Source organism: Diabrotica undecimpunctata, chromosome 7, assembly GCF_040954645.1.
Source record: "Diabrotica undecimpunctata isolate CICGRU chromosome 7, icDiaUnde3, whole genome shotgun sequence".
In the NCBI taxonomy this organism is placed as follows: Eukaryota; Metazoa; Arthropoda; class Insecta; order Coleoptera; family Chrysomelidae; genus Diabrotica; species Diabrotica undecimpunctata.
Window position 1 is genome coordinate 129,490,979 of NC_092809.1, and position 24,788 is coordinate 129,515,766.

Consider the following 24,788-nt stretch of genomic DNA (forward strand, 5'->3'; position numbering starts at 1 on the left):
GTTAAGGTTGAATCCAGGTCGAGTAGTTACTCACTACCAAGTGACTTTTTGGAAAGGCGTTTATTCGAGCGGGAACAATGTCAATAGCTATAAATGGTTTTAAAGCTACCGGGATATGGCCACCTAACCCAAATATTTTTGTGGATGCTGATTTTGTGGCAGCGGATACTACAAATATAGAACACTCGCAAAATGCTGGAATTATGGAGCCTCGGCAGAACACGCCACCTTTACAAAACATAAGGCACTCTCCACAACCTGGACCGTCAAACAGATCACCTTCTTCAGACTTACCTTCCCAAAACATAAGGCACTCCCCACAGCCTGGGATGTCAAACAGATTGCCTTTTCACGATTTACCTTATCAAAACGATAAGCCAACTAAATTTGTGTTTGCTTCTCCACAGCAAATTTTACCCATTCCAAAGACTACAAAGAAACAAAGGCAGACAAGAAATCGGGGAAAGACAGCTATTTTAACAGAATCGCCCTACAAGAACGAGCTCATAGAGTCAACTCAAATTAAAGAGGCTAGAAATTCTAACGCTGAATCTAAAAAACGAAAAGTGTTTAAGAATGATGAGGATGAAAAAGAAAACAAAACAGAAAACGTAAACACAAAAAAAGAAGCCAAAAGGTCTAAAACCAATGTGAAAAAACAAAAAACTGTTGAAGATGACTCGGAAAGTGACGTTTCCGATGTAGATTGTCTATACTGTGGATACTCATACTTGCAATCAACTGAAGGGTGGGTAAGTTGTTGTGTATGCGAAAAATGGGCTCATTGCTCCTGTGCTGGAGAAGAGGACGATGACGATCAGTGTAAATATATTTGTGAACAGTGCCAGAAATAAGCAAAACTTTTCTTAAATGCTGTGCTCATTGTGCCCCATACCCGGGGCATAATGGTTTTTTGTTAACTTAACATTTTTTATTATTTTTTTTTATTGTTAAGTGAGTTTTAGGTTAAAATTGTATTTTGTAATAAAAAATAATAAATATGTAACTATATAGAACTAAAATAATTTCCATATTACCACGAACAAGATCAAAATTACCCAATGTCCTTAGGGTGCTCATTATGCCCCGGCTTCCCCCTATATGTAAAGGGTACAACAGAAAAAATAGGAAGAGTGCTAAAAAAACACAAAATAGAAACGATATTTAATACCGACAGAAACATCTGAACTATTTTACCATCCGCCAAAACAAAAAATATCGTTAGAAAATCAAGGAGTATACTAGGTTCCATGTGGGGACTGTGACAAATCCTACATCGGACAGACCAACCGAAGAATCAATGTTTGACGAGAAGAACATCGAAATGCAATCGAAATAAAAAAAAACGTCGCCCCTTGCACAACATGTCTCAAACACAGGACAGACTATAAACCTGAAGCAAAATAAGATGCTAGCTAACATTGAAATTAAAAGAAAACGCGAAATAAGATAATCAGTAGAAATAGAAAAAAATCCCAACAGTCTAAACCAAAGAGATGATGCTTAAAGGTTTCCAAAAACATGGAAAACGGTATTAAAGCAAAAGTCAAAAATACATCAGACCAAGACCGACTAGTAGGACTCCTCCTACCTACACATGGAAGGGACCAATTACAAGAAATTTTGCAAAGGACCGTTCGAGAGAAACACGCCTCGATCGGCTATATAAGTAACCGCATCGACCAGCAGGAGAGTCACGTATCCACCCGGAAGCCCAAAAATAAACACCTTCATCCACCGTCTATTCTAATGCAGGCTTGCATTCACGAACTTCTGGATGAATACGCTGACATCATTGAGGCCACCCCACTAGCCTATCGATCCCAAACTTAACTTTTCAAATCCTTTTCCCTACCCCGGACAGGGGGAGATTCGTTTTTTTGCGGTTTCCCAATCTCACTACTCAATGATACATGTCCGTCCCTGAGAAAATAGCCGCAACTATTTTCTCAACTGAATCGACAGCTGCTGGAGCCGTCTATCGAACTCCGACGAGGCCTGGCCGTTAGCGTAAGCAACCGATAGCAGAATTATAGTGCAATACACTAGTTCTGAAGTCGATTCCAAACGCATAAACGGCTGCAGGAACAATGGTTACTAGAGAACACGGTTCTAGTTTCTGTCGATTCAGATTCGCACACATGCACACGAAGCACAAATTCACATAACACACACACACACACACACACAAATCTAACAGTGAAAGGGGCACTCTTTCTGCTACCGAATCATCCTCATCACCGGGACCTCCGACCATCTGCAGCCTCCGTTACTTTACACGGAGTCTGTGGATGGTCGGAGAAAATCTAGGTGATTCGACGGACTCTGTAACATCGAAATGGCAACGGCCGTCACTGTTTGATTTACACACACATTCACACAGAGCGAAATGCGACAGGTCAACTCTCGAAAGCCGAGGCGCCTCCACTCACGAGCACACTCGGTCACAAAATTACAGTGCAATACACTGGTTTTGGGGCCGAGTTAAGCTCGAGACTGCACAGGACCAATGGTCACTAGAGACCGGGCTTGTCGCACCTAGCTCGAAAACCAACACATTCAATTTGGAAAGAACATCAATCCAGACAAACCCTTTCGCCCCTGGCTCACTGGCTGACATAAGTGACGACAACTCCACAGAAGAAGAAGAAAAAGGCTAAATCGCCGGTGGTTTTTTGGTCTGTTTGCTGAGTACACCACTAAAAAACAAATTCAAACTAAAGCCTGAAGAGGGTCAACCGACCTAAACGGGTACAACAAACATTCTCCCCTATCGTAATAAAAATCCCTACCCTATGTTTTGACTATGGAAATATTAAAGTGGATGTCATGATACAAGAAGAACTGATCGCAATTAACACTAACGAAGAACTGAGGTGCAGTTCAGAAGGAGGTATGAACACTATGAACAGTTCTGGCTTCAGAAAACTATATCTTTTTTTATCCGGCATTATTAACTGCCGTAAAAAAGTTTTTAATAGCTTTTGCATCTTTCTAAACAGTGTAAAAGGGATTTAGCTAGGTTGTCAATCTGCTTAAGGTTACAAATCGTTGAACGTGGAGATTTAAAACTCAACCTCACGGGTTTGAAGTTAAAATTGAACAATTGGTATCAGAGCTTTAGATTCATCCCTCACATTATGTAATAGCTTGCATTAATTGTGTATTAATTCATCTTTCTGTGTATTTTCAATAAAATATGAACTAAACTTATATGTTTTTATTTTTCAACTATTGCTAAAAATAAATAAATAAAATATAAAATTGGGAAGCAATGTATCAGCTAACAAAAATACATTTCAAGGTAGTAAACCCTTTAAAGAGTCAGTGGTAGCTATATTTACCACTGTTGCTAGAGGTTATTTTTCTAACTTATAAGCAAAGAGTATTAGACTATAAGAACAAACAATACCGTTGTAAAGAATTTTTGATGAAATTAAACAAAACCCGACTAGCGTATGCTTGCACCGAGGTAAAGGTCGTTGAGCGGTAAACATAGCTACCAGTAATCATTTGCGCGGCACGCTAGGTAATAATGGGTTAAAGTGTTGCGATTACCACCTTATCACAAATACAGCATCATATCAAATAATACATTTAAACTTCAAGATGTTCGTCAACTATTATCTGATTCCATATCAAAAATTTCATCTGACAATTGGCAAAAAGCTTATAAGACGTGTCATAGCAGAGGAAGAAACCTTGTGGAACCTCGATTAGTTAATAGAGGAAACAATAGAACCAAATATTATTTCTGTGGGAAATGAGGAAACTGATGATGATGCCTTCTTATTGGAAAAAGACAACTTATATATTTAGATATGTAATTACATATTTATATTACTAAATATAAGTTTATATACCGGTATTACCCGAAATATACTTATTATTAAATTGTAAGGAAATGTCCTAAACCAATATTTAGTATTTTTATAAAAATTAATGTGGGTATGTAATATTGACATTTTAGTTTTTTTTATATTAAAGTAATTTTATATTCTCCGTCACTGACGTGTTCAATTATTGCCTAATCCCTGAGGGTTTGCTCATTTGCATTTAATGATGTATTGTATTTGAGGTTTGTAGAGGTGGTCATATAAAAGTCGAGTGAAAATTCAGATAAGAATGTATCAATTATTACGTTTTTTCTGCACTGACCAACCCTGCAAAATTTTGTTATAAAATTTGTGCTATCAATCATTTTTGAATGTACTATAGTTACAACTCATCCTATATAGAAAAAAAAAATGAGAATAAGTCAACATAATCGAAAACAAAACAAGAAAAATATAAAAAAAACCCAAAAAGAGAAATACACATGGTACAAAAATACGAAAATAAAAGACGGAAGAAAATATCGAAAATTAATATGAAGAACTAGATATATACCTCTTAAATTTTAAAAATTATTATTAAAATATATCCTATTTTATTACGACCACTAGTTAAATTTCATGAATGTGCAAAAATATATAATTTTTTAATAGGGATGACGAAACTTACTTACGCTAAGCCTGCAGTAAAATATGCTAAACATTCAAATAAAATTTACCGCACTATTTCAAAAGAAATCAACGCATCTACTGCTACAAAAAATTAACGCACTTTTCGACGAATTAAAAAGTATTAAAGCCAGGAATACACTAATGCCACTTTTTTTATTCGTTTTTTATAATCGAAACTAACGAAGTCTCAAAGAAAACGAACCGCACAACAGTCTTTATATAAAATTTAATAATTTTTCAGTTGAGAACATTTGAAAACAATTTAAAAACTTTTGGCCGAAGCACACACTGGTTATCTGGAGAGAGACAGGTGTATTTTGTCATTGAGTAGACATCCACACTGGCGAAAGGTTGCGTAACGTATCCACCGTTGCACTTTATCACCTATTCCGATCGGCAAACCATAGACTTCCGATTTGTGGTCTCTCAACAGACTCGTGGGCGGCGATTGGTCTGTATGCATGTATGTAAACAACTGGTGGACATTTTCGGAAACAAAAATGTCTACTAATGTGTACCAGGTATTGCAAATACGTTTCAATCTTTAACGGAAATAAAATACACCTTTTGCCAATTTCTAATGTTCAAGTTTTGGTGTTAAAGACCAATTTAAGCGATAAATATTGAGCTGTATAGATAACTCGGGAACCCGTAACTGTCTACTGCTGTATAGTCCTTGGGTACGAAGTCTTTGTTTTATCATTTTAACTGAAACACTTACAACCTGTAGCTTCCAAAAGTTGCCTTTGTAGCTGTGGGTGAGAAATTGTTGGGTCTCTTCTAGCTAATTGGTCAATGAAACGATTGTGGCAAGCCATTGTTACTTTTTGGCCACTTTGTCTTAGTCTATTCTTAAGCGCTAATAATTCCTGATACCTGGCATACGTTTTTGACACAACGCTCTGTGTTATGCCAACCACTGCCGCTATGTTCCTCTGAGATATTCCTTATTCCACAAGACCAATAATATTTCTCCTTTACGCCTGCGTTAACCCCACATAAGGCATATTTTCGTTTTTTAACGCAAAAGTAAGTTTATTTATTTTCGTTTAATCTACAACTACAGCAAAAGATTGCAATGGGCCGGACATGTGATAAAAATGGGAGAGGATAGGCTACCAAAAAGAGCACTGAATGCTAGAATGCAGGGAAAGAGACCGGTTGCAAAGCCAAGAAAGCGCTGGGAAGGCATAGTAAACAGCGACGCACAAGACCTTTTTTGAGTCCGTGTATGGAGAAGATCAGCCACAGACAAGCAAGGGTTCAGCTCCGGGTGGTAAGGTGGTAGACGCAATCTCAAGCAAAGGTGGAGGAAAAAAATAAAAGAGATTAAGGCTCAATTTGGGCTGTAGTGCCGTAGAAGAAGAAGTACAACTAAAGCAAATAACATAACGTACCGAGCTGTGTTATCTGATTGTTTTATCGGTTTGGTAATTTTCAATAAAAACCTTTATTCTTCGCAACAATAACGAAAAAAATATTAGTTTGAAATACATGGTGATTCCATAGAAGTTTTTTTGTGTGTACATATTATTTGGTGCATAATTTTGTTAAAGATCGTGTTGTTATTTGCATCCTTTGTATTTTTTTCAAAGCTATATTAAATAACATAATGAGATGTTTAATACTCAATCATGGAATACACTCAACTAATGCTGAACTATGTAAAATATATACGTAAGTGTAAATTTGTTGTAATCTGTTAGAGTAGAAGTAGATAATTGATTTAAAACTCTACACTTTAATAAAAGTTGACATAACTCAGAATAATTTTATTACATTTCCAAATAATCTTAAAATGTAGCCTTCAAAAACATAAACTATTAAAATGGCATGAATTTTAAAACTCTTATTGTTTCGCTATGAACCCCTGTATAATATTTTATTTCTTTGTTAAGTTCTTAGAGCTGCGCGTATATATGGGTGAAACGGATAAGATTTGTATTGCACAATAATTTATAATGTCCCGTCATTTTTACACAGTTGAAATTACAACATACGATAATCGTTAAGAATCTGAATCATTCCAGGATTCACCTAAAAAGTAAAAGAGTGTGTAGGTTGGCATTTAATCAGAATAAGGTGATTATTAAAAAAATTAAATGGTTACCATTTCCATTTTTTAAGATAAAAATACCAATGTCATTCGTATGATATTAGGAAATAATTTTAGTTGGTATATTATGAATAATTATATTATAAACTATGAAATGCGTATCAAATAAACGCCGGTGGTATTTTTTTTAATTAGAAATGCTCAATGGAGATTTTCTTCATGACTGAATGTGAATTAAAATTCACATTCATTTTTATATCAATCAGAATTTAATATAGCATTGAAAACTAAATTTTTAATACATATAATATATTTTAACAAAGGGAAGATAAACAAAGGAAAAGTGATAAACAAAAGGAACGTATACATTTCTGTATATAGTGCCTTTGGAAACATGAGAGAAAAGATAATGAATTTTAACAAAATAAATGAAAGAATAGTGAGTATTAGACTAAAAATAAGAAAAACATCCACTGGCAATAATAAATTTAAAGGCACCGACAGGACCTGAAAATGAAAAAGAAGATTTTTGAGAATTTTTATCAGACCTACGTGACAAAATAAAAAAAAAAGATAAAATATAGAAATCATGGGGAACCTAAATGCTCAGTTGGGCAAAGAAAAAATCACAAAAGAATAGTAGAAAAAATGAAAAAGGTACCATACGACAAAAAACAAATGATAATGGGAAGAGAATATGTCAGTTAGCAGAAATAATAAACATAAGATTCCTAGTAACAAAATTTGAACATACAAAGACACATAAAATAACTTAGAGATACCCAGCCGGGAATATAGAAAACCTAATATATTTATTTATTTATAAAACTCAATAGATCTTGAAAGCATAGGGTTTAGAAGTTTAATTTAACATTACAATTATTACTACTACTACTTGTCGGTTTATAACGTTCTCCGCCGTTTTCCGACTTCCAATCGCCACTTAGTCCGGTTGTTCCATAGGTCTTCTTCTATGGCCCTCTCTCTCAGTTCTTTATTTATTCCTTCGCTCCAATTTTTTCTCGGTCTACCTCGTTTTCTCTTTCCTTCTGATTGCCATTTTAATATTTCTTTTGGTATTCGTTGTTCATCCATTCTTTGTATGTGTCCGAACCAGATAAGTTGTTTTGTTGTTAGGTCATCTGTGATTGTTCGTTTGATTCCCATTATTTCTCTAATGCGTTCGTTGGTAATGCTTTATCTTCTAGATCTTCCTGCACCTCTTCTCCAAAAATCCATTTCCGTCGCTTTCAGCGTTGCCAGTGTTCTTTCTTTCAGTGGCCATACCTCACAGCAGTATAAAATAATACTTTTTACTATAGTCTCATAATATATCCTCTTTTGCGCTCTCAGTTTAAAAAAATTTAGTTCTCAAACGCGTTTTTCTCGAAACTTTGTTTTTAATGCGCACATTTTAGGCACGATTTCTCGAGAACGAATCCACCGATTTTCAACCGAACGAACGGATTTTCAATCGGTCTACTCGTTCTTGTTTTATACGAAAAAAATGTTTTAAAAACGATGAGAACCGAAACCACTTTAGCATTCATAGCAAATCCTCTTAATACAAATTTTAACGAAATTCACATTGAACCATTTAGAATTGATACTGGATCTCTATTAATGCAATCGATTGATTTAAAACATAAAGCTTTGTGGAGTAGAAAATTTACAGAGTTGACCATCAAGTTAGAAGAATTGGAGGTCCAGAAATGTATATACGAAAAGCAACAAAAGGGAACAGCTTTTGGAAGACAGTAGGGACCTGGAATAGTCTTCCAGATTGCCACAGTGAGGTGAAGAAATTAGCATTTGTAGTGCCGACTATCTTCGGATCGACAAATTCGTGCGAGCAAGCGTGTTCTTGTATAAATACAATTAAAAGTAAAGTATGAAGCTAACTAAAAAATGAAAATTTAATATTAAAAAAAAAAAACAAAAAAAAACAACTCGAAAGTCCAGCTTCATTTGTACCTCTGAGATTTTCTATCAACTTCTGGTGGTGACTGGAATCCAGCTGCAGATATGGTTTTAGAGAGCTTGCATTTGAGTGACCCGTTAATTTAATTAACTCCTATTCAGAAACACCTTGCTTGAACAAGGCTGACACAGCTGAAGATCGATGAGAATGGTGTGTTATTTTATGTTTTTTTGTGTCTATTCCAATTTTTTCAGCAGACATTTTTGCCCACTTAGATACGGTGTTGATTCCAAGTGGGCAGTTTTTGAACCAAGATCCATCTTTCCAGTTGGGGTGAACGGTAAAAAAGAGTCTCTGATAAAATCTTTGGTCCCCCTTTTTCCATTATGTCTCTCCAAGTAAGTTCAAATGAGCAAAAGTGAAGAAACTTTTTTTGTGCTCCATCGGTTTCCTCGTCGTAGCTTTGGATGATTTTTAATAGTTCTTCGGTGGATATTAATGCTTTTAATTTAAAGGGTCGATTTTTATGCCGTACTCCGTAAAATATTTTTCTTGTACCATTTTTGCTGCAGTATCTACCTATTCCACATTGACTTTACAGACGATTCTTTATAGTCTTCGCCATTGCCTTTTTCATGTTAAAGGCATAATCCTCGAGAATTTTTGCTAGTTCCATTATGATAGTACATTTTTCAAGCGTAAAATTTTCCACCCGTAAGAACTCCGAAAATTGGGTCCAAATAGAGCTTCTGGACCTCTGCGTGTTCAATGGGACGTTTTCTTAAACCAATTTTTTGATTTCTTCACCTGACTGGCATCCAAATCTTGATTTTTCGTCTGGATTCATTATATCTGTCCAAAATTGATTAGGCCTCAATGACGTTTGTCAATCTGACAACAATAGAGTTACCAGAGTGACGGATCTGTTATAATTTTGTCGCTAAGAAATCACGGGCAGGAAGGAGTTGTCAGTAGGAAACGTGGCGTTGCTATGACGTTTTATCAGTTAAAAATAGTCTAGTGAAATAGTCGTATGAATAGACTAGTCTTTTTATAAAAAAACTTTTTAAAAATTTATTAAAGAAAAGATTTGTGTTTCTTTAAAAACTGTGAAATTCTGTAAATTGTAATTTTTGACTCTACCCACTCAAAAGGTTGCCGACCCCTGCTCTAGTGTACGATCATACAATTAAAAAGGGCAAATCTACATTGCTAATAATAGTTGTATAGGTGATTTCCGTTTACTTATGCAACATCCAGGAACAATCAAATGATATATTGAGATGCCACGATCACATGGGAAGCTTTATTTGCCAACCATGTTTTATTTAAATGATATTTAGACTTTTATTGGACGTTATTGGAAATTAATCTTAATTTTGTAAAATGTGGATGTAGATAATAAAGTTCGTAGAGTTATCAAGAATCTATTACAATCAAACAGCCAACGCAAAAGAATATAATTAATTCATAAATGCATTGCAATTAAGACAGATGTATAAAAAGGCTGAATATTATTTGATTCTTATTATGTATTTGATATTGAAAATATTTTAAAAGTAGTTTTAAACGAGTATGAGGGTAATAAACATTAATGTTTTACTGATAAACTAGGAATAATGCCATAACATATGCAGATATGCATGTGATGTGGTAGTTTTCGCAGATAGCCTGGATTACAATCCTTGATAAAACATATATCGGAAGGTCAGATATCATTGTGGTTTGATTATTAACAAAAATAAGTCACAATAAATGGTTATTATCTAATACGATATACTAAACACAATACAGTTTCATTTTATCAGCAGTATATTGAAATAAAGACTTTATTTACTAGTTTTTGTGCTCTTTTCCCCATACTTGACCGTTCGCTTAGTACCCCTGTGAAAAAATAATCCATTTCATGTAAAAATCTTAGGTATTTGAAGGTTTTAAAAGGTAGGGGAGACCAGGGCTAGTTGACTAAAGGGTTTAGTTGACTAATTGCATCTAGTTCCTCTAATGTGTAATAGATGTCGAATATAGACACAATATCTGAACTGCAAACTCTTGCGCCTCCATTTTACAATATTGCTCTTACGGTCGCTTGTGTTTTGTGTCACTGAGAACGAATAATCTAGAATGATCCTTGATAAGTAATTACTTTGATTCTCAACATTTTCGTGTTATGATCTATAAAATCGTTCGTCACAAATTTCACTGAATATTTTTGAGAAGTAACATACATTGACTATGATTTGACGTGATTTATTCGTATCTAAGTTGAAGCGTGTCTATCATACGGCCCTCGGAATGACAGGGTGACGCATGGGGTTTGTCAACTAAGTCATGCATGGGTCTGTTGACTTAGTCGACAAACCCCATCATGTACTCAAATTTCAAAATTTGTAAACTAAGTTGGCATTTTACAATGGATTAATAAGTTGATGGTGATATCGAGGCATTTGGGAACTATTAGAAACTGTTATATTGCATATGTTTTACAGGGACCACTTTATTACATATGCACCTGTCGGAAGCCTAGGCGATGCAAATCCATCAGGGTGGATGAAAGAACAATATTTTGTGAAATTTGTCAAGCATTTTCTGTTTCATACAAGATTTTTTAAGGAGCGCCCTATATTTTTGCTATTTGACAACCTTGAATTTTATCTTTCTATAGAGGCGTTAAATATTTGTAAGAAAAATAGAGTAACAGTTTTATCTTTTCCTCTGCACTGCTCGCATAAATTGCAGCCTCTAGATAGGAGTGTTTACGGACCCCTAAAAAAATAACAATCCAGTTATGTATAACTGGATGGTGAACAATCCAGGTAAGGCATTTTCCATATATGACGTTCCTGACATTGCAAAATTGATCTGCCTCTAGCTGCTACGCCAACCAGTATAATGGATGGGTTCAGTAAAACAGGGATATGTCCTCTGAATGAGGGTATCTTCACAGAGCGTGACTTTTTGCCATCATATGTGACAGACAGGCCTATACCAGAAATGAAGAAGAAAACGCTACCGAAACCAACAGAAAAATTTCAACAGTGGGGCAAGCTAAAATCATGGAGAATTTACTGAAAATTCTAGAACATTTTCCAGATGTCAACCACAAATTGTCTGCAAACACAGTCGCAGAAAAATAGAACTTGCAAGTTCGATATTGCTTTCCTTTGCAGAAATAGGTCCGTTTCCAAAACTAAATCTTCGACAAACTTCAAACTGACAAACTGCTATTTTAACCGATCGATAAAATACGCTCTCATGGAAGAAATGCGAAATAATAGAACGCGAAAGAAAATAAATGTTTAATAAATAATAATTAAATAAATGTAAAACGGACAAATATTTGAATATTTTAGGAGAATTTCTTTTACCGATTATGGAACACCGTTTAATCACCATTAACATCAGTGGAAGATTTTGTCTTCCAACATGACGGCGCAGGTTGTCATACCTAAAAAAAGAGTTTAAAATGGATTGAAGACCATGACATACCACTTCTGGAATGGATTTCTAACAGTCCAGACTTGTCACCGATAGACTTTGTGGCGCGAAATGAAAAAAGCTTTGAGAAAACATCATGTCAGGTCCGTCAACGAATTTAAGGAAAAATTGCAAGAAATATGGGATTCGTTTACATTAGAATTTTGTGAGAACTTGGTAAAAACTATGCCTCGAAGAATTGTGGATGTCATTAAAAATAAAGGGCATGTAACTCAGTCGTCAACTTTCACATTTTTTATTGCTAATATTACATACTCTATGCGTTTTTAAAATTTATTATTATTCTGTTTAATCAATAGTTTTCATTAGGTTATAAAAGATTTTCTATAATTAGGGAATTCAAAAATGTTGTTCGGTGCATTAAACTAAAATTTACGCTGCGCTTTTATTTTTGTTCTCTAAAATTAATTTTCTTATCAATCTAACGTTGGGACAACTGATATGCTTTTCGCCTTGTCTATTCCCGCACACATCGCTATTTAAAATTCTCTTGGGCTAAAAATTTCGCAGAATTCGGTGGACGCAGTAGTTGATAAATATTTGTAGCTTCGATTTAATTACTGTTGTAATGAGTCAGAACTTAAAAGCGTGCAGAAGAATGGATACTAGAAAGGACTTGAAAATCTTGATTTTTGTTCTGTCTATATAAACAGTAAAGTGTCGAATTTACTGTGGGGTACTATATAACAAAAATATACGAAGGGAACACGAACATTGAAATTACACAGATTTGAGTGATGTTTTGTTCTCGGATGAGTCCAGGTTTTGCTTCAGGTCACAAGATGGTCGCTAAAGAATCTGGAAAAGGCAAGAAGAACGATTTGCCCAATGCAATATTGTCGACAGAATAACCTATTGATAAGGATTAGTTAAGGTTTGGGCTGGTATAAGTTTCGATGCTCGTACTAACCTAGTTCTTGTGGGTGGAGGTTCTATGACAGGAAAAAGATATATAACAACCATTTAATATGAGCATGTGGTACCTTTTGCGCCATTCATAGGAATATGCATATAATCGTCAATAAATATTTAGAAAAGATCGGGATATTCCGTATGAATTGGGCAGCTTCTAGCCCCTACTTCAATCCAATCGATGTATGGGACACACTGGGAAGATGAATTTAAGTTCGGCTACCCTGCCCAAACAAATTGCCTGAGCTTAGTACCGGAGCTTAGCTTCAGACAATATTGGCCTAAATGGACCAAATTCATGTTCAAAATTTAATTAACACAATGCTAAGACTTATTCAAGCTCGGGACATAAGCGCCCGAGTAGGAAATACTAGGTATTAATAACAAATGGCATAAAAATATTTTGTTATAACTTTTTTTTATCAACAATGCTACTTTTCATTTTTTCAATTTTCAAATAATGCCATATGTTTTTATAAATACTTTTTTCACATAAATTGTGTTTCTTATTTACATTTAATGTTCCTCCTCAAATGTATGCCCAATCTGTAAATGGCATCTCAAAAAATGTGTTTTCTTCTCTATAAAATAGGCGTGGATTGAATTTATAGAGTGTATATGACAGCAAAAACAGAAATATAAGAAGTATGTGTTAATAAAATGAATCTTAGTTACGGGGTTCTTGTTCACCAATTATAGCAATTACCACCATACAATTGTGATTAAGCTCCATTGCAATTATTTGGGCATAAGTAAAAACAGAGGAATAGCCCTCGCCTGCTAGGAAGATATGTGATATTAAATTATGTGACATACAATTACTTCTCTAAGATGCTACAGTAAAACCTCCGTTAACCGAAATAATTGGGGGGGGGGGGGGGGAGGCCGTTTCGGATAACAAGAATTTCGGTTAAAAATAACATTGTTTTTTATAATATTCTTGATCAAAGTATTGGTATTAAAAAATACTGTGAGTTGATTTCCTAATGTTTTCTAATAAGTAAATCCAAAATAAAGTAATAAAAATAAGGAAAATGAACAAGTTTAACATGCTTTTTTAAAGAAATCTTTTATTTTTTTTTGCGTTTTCGATTGACAATGACGTTTCTCTCTCCCTCCATCGTTCATTTGCAGAACGTCATGAGTTTGCCTCATTCGAGTGTTCGACGAAACGTAAAGCAATCTGAAAAGGACAAAACTTTATGCAATGACAACAAAAAATAAGAACCAAGTCGTGTTCCTAACTAATTAGGCCTACTGTATAAAATTCTTTCCTCTAAAGCATTGAAAATCTCGTCGAAGGTCTTGTGCTGCCTGTTGGCTCTTGGGTCGTCATCTTCGTCGTCTGATATGCTCAGGTTGTGTTGATAAAGAACCATATCAATGATGTCCTAGTAGATAAATTCACGTTCTAAGTCATCAGCTGCTAACCACTCGCGTATCTCTTCGTAGTTAATTTCGTCATATCTCGGCAAATTGTTAATGAAAGGTTTAATTTCTTCTGTCGTTTCCTTACCAATCTTTACCTTTTCTTCTTCAGGATCGTCAATCAAAATCTTATCAAAAAGTTTGTTCCAGCATTTTTCCAAAGTTGAAGATTTGATCTTGGCCCACGACTCAGCTCACCAATAAACATGTTTCATTGTTAAAGATTTGAGAATTTCGGGAACACTTTTGGATTAATTCGTCTCCTGTAATAACAGATGTCTTAAGAATGCTCCTCTATAATGTCTCTTAAATGTCACTATGACTCCCTGGTCTAACGGCTGAATTAGGCTTGTGACACTCGGTTGCAAAAATCTGACAATTGTCATCATTTTGTGGATTTTGAGGGTGAGGGCGCATTGTCAACAAGCAACAATGCTTTCATGGGAAGGTTTTTTTGATTTTAAAAAGGATTTTACACTTGAGACGAATTCATTTTCGAACCATTCTAAAGATAAAGTGGTCGACATCCATGAACTTTTTTGGCTTCTATAACTGAAAGTGCTTTTTCGGAAATATCTTTTAGAGCTCTTGGTTTTTGTGATTTTCCAACACACATAGACATCAATTGGTGAGTGAAATTAACGGAATTGTTTACGTTTTGCGACAAACATTTACTTTTTATTGACGAAATTATTGAAACTCTCAGCCGTTTCGGTTAAACGATGTTTCGGTTAAGGGAGGTTTTACTGTATATGTAAATAATGTTACTGAAGAATAGATGTTACTGTTGAAAATGTATCTTTCACATAATTGTTTTCTTCTTCTTATATTATAAGAAGAAGAAAACAATGTTGCACTGGGTTTTACAGGTAGACATTACTACGGAACAGGTTTGCCCTGCAACTTGGTACTGATAGTTGTGATTCAGACATTTCTGATTTGGGGGAAAACTTTTGTAATTTTGGTTATTTCTTTTGGAAAGGATTTTAGTGTGTTATGACTAATAATTGATATATTTTTATGTTATTTAATTTTTTTCTTTGTTTTATTTTGTCTTTGATTACATTATTTTTATTTTGTTAAGCTTCGACATTTTTTTATTTAAAATGTTTAAATGTGTTCATGTTTTAATAATAGTAAATAACATTATATCTACTTTTTTTAGAAATACTTATTACATATATTTATTAGTTTGGTTTTAAAAATTTTTGACGTGACAACGTCTTAAATTAGGTTGTGGCTTGGAGTCACTCATGAAAAAGTGTAACGGCCCGCTCACGTCTGTTACGATGAGTCACCGAACGAGAGAGAGGCCCGCCGGACCGGCGAATGCCTTGCGTCTCTCTCCCACTCAAACATGATCGGTCCGCTGGTGCGATGCTATTTCTATCATCGTCCTATCCTCAACAAAATCACTCAAATAGAAATTAGTTAAGTTTAAGTTTACATGTACAATATTTTAGTAAACAAAATATATTTCTATAGTTAAAATTTGTGCAATTCTTATTTTCATTCAATTCCTTGTTCCTATTGTGCAATTTAATAATATTCATATCAATAAATATTCTACCGAGAAAAAGACGTTGTCACGTAAAATCTTCGCCCGTAAAACCGACTTTACAGGCAACCGATTTTTTATATATAGATATAGAAAAAGCCTTTGATAAATTACCAAGACAAAGACTATGGAAAATTGGAAAATATTAAGAGAATAAGGAATGGATAACAATAATACAACATCAGATATGCCTACAATAAATAGAAGTAGGCTGTAGACAGACTGCTTCAAGCAGTTTGGATCGAAGCTTGAAGTAGCGACCGTGCGGTGAACAATAATCTTATATTTGCTGCCATTCACATTCACATGATAGCTCGAGCAGTCACGACTGCTTCAAGCTGTCAACAGCACGATCAAATTTCACAATGAAATTTCACCTTGAAATTTCATCGCTCGATGAAATTTCGTCGTGTTATCAACAACTGGAGAGCGGTTGCATGGCATACACTGACTGCTCGAGATGTTGACTACTCTAAATATAAAATATAAAAAATATCTTTTCATTTTTGAAATGCTCAGTATAATCAAAATTTATGTTTCAATCACTGTTGTCTAATTTGAATAATATTAAAATATTTATACTCTTAAAATGTCTTTCAAAATTTCAGGTAGTATACTTATATAATCTTTTAACAATATAGTAAGTATAATAGGGCAAGCTGTCTCAACCATAATAAAATTATTTCAATTTGAATATTTCTTATGTAGTAACCAGAATCATGATTAGACTGCGGAAGAATGCAGAAATTCAACTGCTCAAGCACTTGCAAGCAGTCAACAATCAACTGCTCAAGCAGTTCAGTTAATGTTGTGAACATGTATCGGAATGATAACAACCAACTGGTTTCTAAAAGATGTTTGGTCCGGAAGATATCTAAATTTTAATACCAACGCGCCCATAAAAGGGGTGTCAACAACAGTTGTAGCCAAACATTCTCTAGAAAATAGCCATTCTTTTGATTTTGAAAATGTACAGATTTTGGAAAAAGAACAAAATTATAACAAAAGATGCATATTGGAGATGATTCACATAAAAAAGATCCAAATTCTATCAAAATAGGACTGACATCAAAGATCTTTCCAGTATTTATCCAGTATATCCAGGAAATGAAAAAGTTTCTATTTAAAAATTCATGGTCAGGAAATAACAAACTATATATATATATATATATATATATATATATATATATATATATATATATATATATATATATATATATATATATATATATATATATATTATTGTGATATTTAAAGTCTTGGTGCGCCAAGCAATAATTAGCTAATTAATTTTTTTTTTGATTAATTAAAATTATTTAAATGATATGATTATGACTTTATCACAATTTTTAATTCTTTTATCTCAGGGTTAAATTCGTGCTTCAATATCTATGCTATTACATGTGAAAGGTAAGGTCCAGAGAATACCGGAATAATAAAAAACACATATGATGTAACACTATATATTGAAATAAAAATAATGAAATCATTCACACTCAAACGTTTTCAATAAACAAACCTCATATAAGGATTCTCAAAATTTTGTTCTCCGTACGTGAACAATCAAAATTTATGGTACAAACAATATTAATTGAAATCTCAAAATCCAAACTATTCTAACTCTCCTAATCAAAATATTTATATCCTTTCTAAATTACGTGTAAAAATTGTGTTATCAATAAAAGAAAAAAAAAACTGCAGAAAACAAAAATATCTCTCTCTGATGATGAGTGGTCCAAATCCTTGTTCCTTGTAGACTGTATTGTCTCCTCTCAACCGCTCCCTATGTAACCAGCAATCTTACACAGATTGTTGCAAGTATATCGTCCTTAATGATCTCCTTCAAAAGCACAAATCATTCAACTTATGATAGCCTTTCTCCTCTCGATAAACTGAATCTCTCGTTGGCCCGAGTGAAAAATGACTCTTGGAATATCTTCTCTTTACGATAAACTGAATCTCTCGTTGGCCTGAACAGTGACTCTTGGAATATAAGTAGAGAACTATGACTTACAATATTTTGCTGCTTCAGCTTCTGTCAGATACACTAACTCCACAAAAACTCACTAACATTCAACACTACTGCTTGCTACATTTCAGGAACCGACCAGAGAACAATCACTGTTCCTCTTACAGACTTGGAAACCAACTGATCTATCTCTTCTCTCTCCTCAATCTCGCTAAACTTTTTCCTACATACTTATCCCACCTTTTTCAATCTCCGCCAATCAAAACTCGTCACAATTCCCCCATTTTTTCATTTCGATAACAAACAAATTTTTACCTATAATTATAAATTTCCTAAAACTTATTTACAAATAATATTTTTCTATAATTCTTAAAAACTAACCAAAAACCTCTTTCTATAATCCCTTCTATTGTCTTTAATCACTGCATTAATGTATTTCAATTGTCTTTGGGATTTCACTTAAAATTATGCGGGTCACTCAAGTATAACAAAGAAATAATTTATGCAAAGCTTACATTTTGTTTAGTACAGGTAATTCAAGAAATTAATAACTCTCCTTCTTCGAAATGTTTGTTGGATATTATCCTACTTATCTGAATTATTTTAATGTTTTTTGAACTTTGAAATATTTTAAACAAACCAATATTTTTCTCGATTTTACATATCATAACAATATATATATATATATATATATATATATATATATATATATATATATATATATATATATATATACCGATATATATATATATATATATATATATATATATATATATATATAATAATAATAATATTTGCTAACTGTATTAAAAATTTATATAAATCCTCAAAATTATGGTACCCACTCATACAGAGCAACTACCAATGTAACAAAATTTACTCACTGTGGAAAGAGAACTTGAAAGTTAAAAACCAGAAAAAAATTATACACAAAAGGGCTATTCAGGTAACATGGGCAAATTAACACATATTCGGTTCTCTATAATGAGCTATAATAAAAATTGAATAGAATAAGAAGTTTGTCATTAGACGATTTTAAATTAAAACCTCAAATGACATAAAAGAGATGACATGTGAGACAAAGAAAATATGTATATAGCTCAACAGGCCCTAGAGGCCCATGGCTTGGAATTTTCCACTATTTTCCTCGAGACAAAGAAAAAGGCATTTTTAATATATAGCAAAAAAGAATAAGGAAACTAATAAGATTAAAGTAAAAGATGCAATACATTCATAGAAATATCATAAATGAACAGAAAAGTAATAAAAGACTAAAGACGAAAATTCCAGAAATATACTTACAGCAAAATACTGAAGAATTTAAAAATATTTTCAAAAATAATAAATTTGCACACAATTTTTTTTATCTGATAACATTTTAAGGTAACAAGTGCAAAAAATTTACATGGATGAAATGTGTGACACTAAATTTTATCTAAATATAGTGAACTATAGTGAGTAGCTAAATATGAGGTTTACATTAAAATGAGATAATTCGATTGATCTCAGATATGCAAAGTTGAAGAGGGCAATTAAGGTGCATGTATAGTTAAAAAAAATTACTATAAAATACTATAAAAAAAAAAATTAAATCTGCATATGCATTCAATAAAATATGTTATTTACCATATGTGTCTAAAAAATGTACTAATATTTGCTTTACAATATTAAAGGAAGGAATTGTTGAAAATAAAACACTATATTTGACAAGTTAGTCATTTAGATGAAGATTTTACAAAAAAATATATGAAACTACATTATTTGTGATGCAATTTTTTTATAGCTAAACATGTGGAAGAATTTAATGTACTGTAGTGGAATAGAATTTGATTATTGTGAATAATGAATATTAAATCAAACCTATATATTATAATGTAATATGTGTGTGCTCAGCGATTATTGGCTTTTAAGTCAATGTACATTCAGTATCTTATCTTTATGTGATTATTTTGTATTTTTTATGCAGAAGCTCTACAGGAGTGCTCCTTGCTTATGCTCTCATTTATTCAGTAGGTGTACAGTCATATTCTTGCTTTAATTTTACAAAGATATATAATCAGTTATTTTTTTCTACTACGTCACATTTTGGACCATTTTCTTTTGTTATATTGTTTTATTTTTTTTTTCTTCCTTTTATTTATAATTTTACAATTTTTAACAATCTTTTATGTCATCTGTGGAAGATTTCATTTAATTTCAATTTGAAATCCACCATTGTTCTACATGTGTTTCAAGTTATTCAACTACTCATCAGAAACAATTGTGGAAGTGTATAGTGTAAGAGGCTTTGAATTTGCAGTTCACCCAATATCAAAACATTAAGTATCTGAATAGACACATAATAAACCACAATCAGAAAACAAATGACTTATATGATGTTTCAGTCTCTACATTAAAAGCTTTAAATTCATTTAAAAATAATTAAAAAAAAAGCCTCAGAATTTTTTAAATTATCTGGTTATATTGTAAACAAAATAAACAAATTTTTCCATAATTTCTAATATTTATTCTTATATAGTTTTATGTCGATATCTACATAAAATTCTATTTCATTTCATCTTTCATAAAACATAGATTTGTGGATCATTCCCAACAATTCATAAAAACTAAGGTTCTATAAAAAAAGGTTTCAAATCAATGTTAGGTGAGAGAAATTGTTCTACTTCATCTATAATGGAATTACTAGCATAAGTGTACCCTTATATAGTTTACTTGAATAATTTAACATGATACAAGATATTTACATTAACACCCACTAATTATACCTGATCATTACATACCTTATAGGTGTTTTAGTTAGATTCTAGGTAAGTAAATAATTTATTCTTGAAGAAAATTGAGTCAGAAAAAACTCTTGAAAATATTGACACTATTGTAAGCATAAAATGTGATTTAAAATAATATCCCAGTTGTCAGTGTATTGAATGTGGGTCAGAATAAATAAGAAGCAGAGGAGAATAAGATGATTTGTTTTTAACATAATATAATAAAAGAATCAGATTTGTTTTACAATTGTTTTTGTGCTATAAGCTAAAAATGGCTTACAATTAAAAAAAAAACATTAAACATATGTTTTTTAATTATTATGAAATGAAAAAGTTGACTAAACTGTTGGTAAGATTCTTTAAACTTGAATTCCATTCTTATCTACATATAATAGGGTTAATATTTAATTGCCAGCTGGTTATTGAACATTAAAAATAAATTCTAATGTCCACTTTTTTAAGATTACATACCTGAATACATGTAGAATACTATGAGCAATACAAAAGATTACTCTAACATGTAATCATGTAGATACATTGTAATAAGATTTATCCTAAAATATTTATAATTTTTATATCCTGACAATAAGAAAATATGAAGTATTTTTGTTGTCTTTACAAAATTAAGGATATTAATTGTATGTAAAAATTTTATGCACTCCTGGTTTTTGTAATGATTTTACCTACTGTTAGTATGATTATATGCAAGTCTTGTGAATTATTGTTTAAATTCCTAATTATCATATATTTTTTACTGGATTTTACTATGAAAAAGATATAGAACAGAAAAAATAAGCAACTGACACCAGAACATTATAGAATGAATAAATTGTCAACAATCTAACAATACATGGAACACCAAATTGAAGAGTATATAGATAAATAGATAGGCTAGTAGGCAAAATAGGTGACAAATAGCATCTCAATTAAAGATGAACATTACCTATTCAAGACATAAGTCTGAATAATACAAAATTAGGAGAAAAATAAGAAAGAATAAATGGGAAAATACAACATTCTAAATCTTCTACTCTATTTTGTCCTCATTCATTTGTTTATGTTCCTAAAAGGATTCAATTACTTAGGTTATAGTAATCACACTACATATTATAAGACTTCAAGTAGAATAATCCACACATTGTAAAACAACAAGTAATACCAATGAGTAAATCAAAAGTAAGGCCACACAAATGGAGAATACATGGTATAGTTAAAAAGTGTACAAAGACTGCTTTACCATTTAATGCTGATAACTTTATTACTAGTAGACGAAGTAAGCGAAGATGTTTTACAACATCTTTATGCATAAGATTTTACTGCTCTGTGTCAATCAGCATTAATCAACAAGTTTTTGATTTATTTTATTGAAATAGGACCTACAGAATATATATAATATATCCTATTCATATAGTGAATTTTTTAACAAACATGTTTTAATGATTTTTGTTGAATTTTTTGTGAGGTATAATGTAGGTTTTTTACCAAGTTATGCCTTTGCAATAACATATCATTATTAGAAAAATAAAGTTCCATCCACACATACAATTGAAAAATGATTCATGTTATCTAAACACTGTTATGGACAAAGGAATATATCCTGTGGCTTCAATATCTGTGCAGATCGTATTACCATTAAATTCATACTTGTCATAATATACTACATTGTTGTTAATGGTCAAAAATTAAATGGTCTGGTATTATTTGATATCTTGGTGGGAATTACATTTAGATTATATCATCAAAAAATGTTATTTAAAACATGGGAACAGTTTTTGCAATCTGTGTTTAACTTATCCTTATTATAAGATAGTAGACAATCAAAAACAAACACAATAAGAGTCATTGGTCCAAATATATATCTACTAACTTTTTCCACTCTCTCCGGTCTTGAATCTGTTTTCTCCAGTTTGCAATTTCCATTTCAGATATATCCTCTACTAGTTGGTCTTTTTATCTTCCTCTTGGTCAGTTTATTACTGGTTTCCAGTTTGCTATCTTACTAATTAGTGCATCTTCTTCTCTTCTCTGTATGTGTCCAAACCAACTTAGTCTTTGTTCTTTAATAAATTTTATTCCATCTTCTCCTTCGGTTATATTTCTTATTTAATGGTTCATTAGTCTTCTATATTCTTCTTATTCTCTCTTTATTAGGCTGTGTATTCTTCTCATAATTTTTTCTTTTAATTATTCTCAGTTTTTCTTCATCTTTTTCGTAAGTCACATTACTTCTGCTCAGTATGCTAACACTGGTCTAATTACCCAGAGTTCACAGGTGAACCCCAGCAAACCTGAGCAACCTTACCAGAAATTTAACCAACCACAGTACAAGGTAGGGTCCAGGCTGACGAGAAAGGGAGAAATGGTCCCTTAAAGAAAATGCCAAAGACATCCATATAATTCAAAATATATAAAACCATGATACAACCAATACTTAGCAACATATGGCGCAGAAACATGGATCATGACACAAAAAAAAACAATAAACCATATTGATACTTTTGAAAGAAAGTTATTGAGAAGAATATTGGGGCCTATCTACAACAATGGTATGTGAAGAATAAGGTTCAACAACAAGTCATATCAATATTACAAACAATCTTCTATAGGAAATTATGTAAAAATACAAAGATTGTACTGGGCAGGCCACCTTATAAGAATGGATAATAATGATAATAATAGAACACCTAGTAGGAGCTTAGAACACTTAGTGGAACTATGGTGGGACATCAGCCAGTAGAAAAGCCAAGGCAGCAGTAGATAGATGAAATAAGAACCTATGCTAAAGAGATAATGGGGTGGATAACTGAAGGGAATTAGCCAAGGAAAGGGATGCTTGGAGGTGGATTCTATGAGAGGGCAGGGCCTGATATAGGCTGAAGTGACACAGGAGAACGATTATATTATATTATATAGAGTTATAGCATATTACAGTAAACTGAATGATTACTATATTCAAAATATCATTAATAAAAGAAATTTTATTGTGTGTAATAAATTATATATAAATATTATATTCATTTCATTTGCTTTTAACAGAACAAAATCAAACATTCTTACTGAACATAAAATATATAAAATTAAATAATTTACTTTTCAAGTGATTGGAATTAAATTTTAAAAATTGTTTGAGCTTCCTGATCATCGCCTAATTACTAACTGGCCTTCTTGTATGACTTTTACTTTATTTACTGATGTGACAATGGAAGTCCAAACAGTACACATCAAAAAAAAATTTTACAAAAATTATTTAACATTAATAGTAATTTATGTTTTTCAACATACACTAGACACTTTTTGTATACATGCCTAGAAAATAGAAAAGTTCCAGTGATTGAAGAAATCAAATAGGAACAGAAATCCTGGAGTTAGAGAGAAATAATTTAAGGAAACACTTATCTAGGAAGCAATTGAAACATATATGGTGAAATCAAAATATAATATGCAGGGAACAGGACATGATAGCAAACCAAATATTTTTAAGTCAGTAGAAGCTTGCAATAAAGATACAAAAAAGGATATTTAAAAAAAATATTGTAAGAAACATCAGTCTTACATGCAGAAAAAACATCATCACAAGATAATTGATTATAAGAAACTGTGAATAGAAAATTAAAAACTAGAAAAATAGAAAATTAGGGACAGTTTAAGTATATGTAGGTAAGTACAAAACTTATAAGAGAAGTTGAAGTGAAACAAAGCATTAAGGTTGATAATAATGTCAACAACAGATCAAGTTTACAGAGTTTTCATTAAAACTTCAGCAGCAGTATAACTACTTATTTACGAATCTAGGTTCTGAAACTACTTTCTTATGGCTTAATCCCATAAAAACATCAGTTTTACTTTCTTTCAGAAATCTTGGAACACATCTAGTGGAAAGAAAGTGCAGTTTTTTGCAAGCTATAATCAATTTGTTAGCAGCAATGTAATAGATTTGATATACAAAATACTCAATGAACCCAGGGCCAAAACCAACAATGGTAAAATTTATGCACAATTATTAAAGCACATAAAATAACCAAAAGTGCAACATCAATTTGGTTTCACACTAACTTAAAAATTAATGTTGCTAGAGGTAAGCATATATCATGTTTTATCTCCAGTTTTTTCATATACTTAACTACACTTAGGCACAAAATCCTATAGACATTGATTTTTGATATTTAGATATACTGA

General features: G+C 32.3%; 1 protein-coding gene across 2 annotated transcripts in view; it reads right to left on the bottom strand.

Moving 5' to 3' along the window:
• LOC140445823 (phosphatidylinositol 3,4,5-trisphosphate 3-phosphatase and dual-specificity protein phosphatase PTEN-like) overlaps positions 1-24,788 on the bottom strand; it is a 61,397-nt gene that overhangs the window by 35,606 nt on the left and 1,003 nt on the right. Inside the window, exon 1 of one of the 2 annotated variants that reach the window (XM_072538184.1) lies at positions 19,150-19,168. The exons of the other annotated variant lie outside the window; for it this stretch is intronic. The gene's annotated coding sequence lies outside the window, so the exon portion shown is untranslated. Of the gene's footprint in view, positions 1-19,149; positions 19,169-24,788 lie in introns of those variants that run through there. 2 annotated transcript variants of the gene reach the window in all.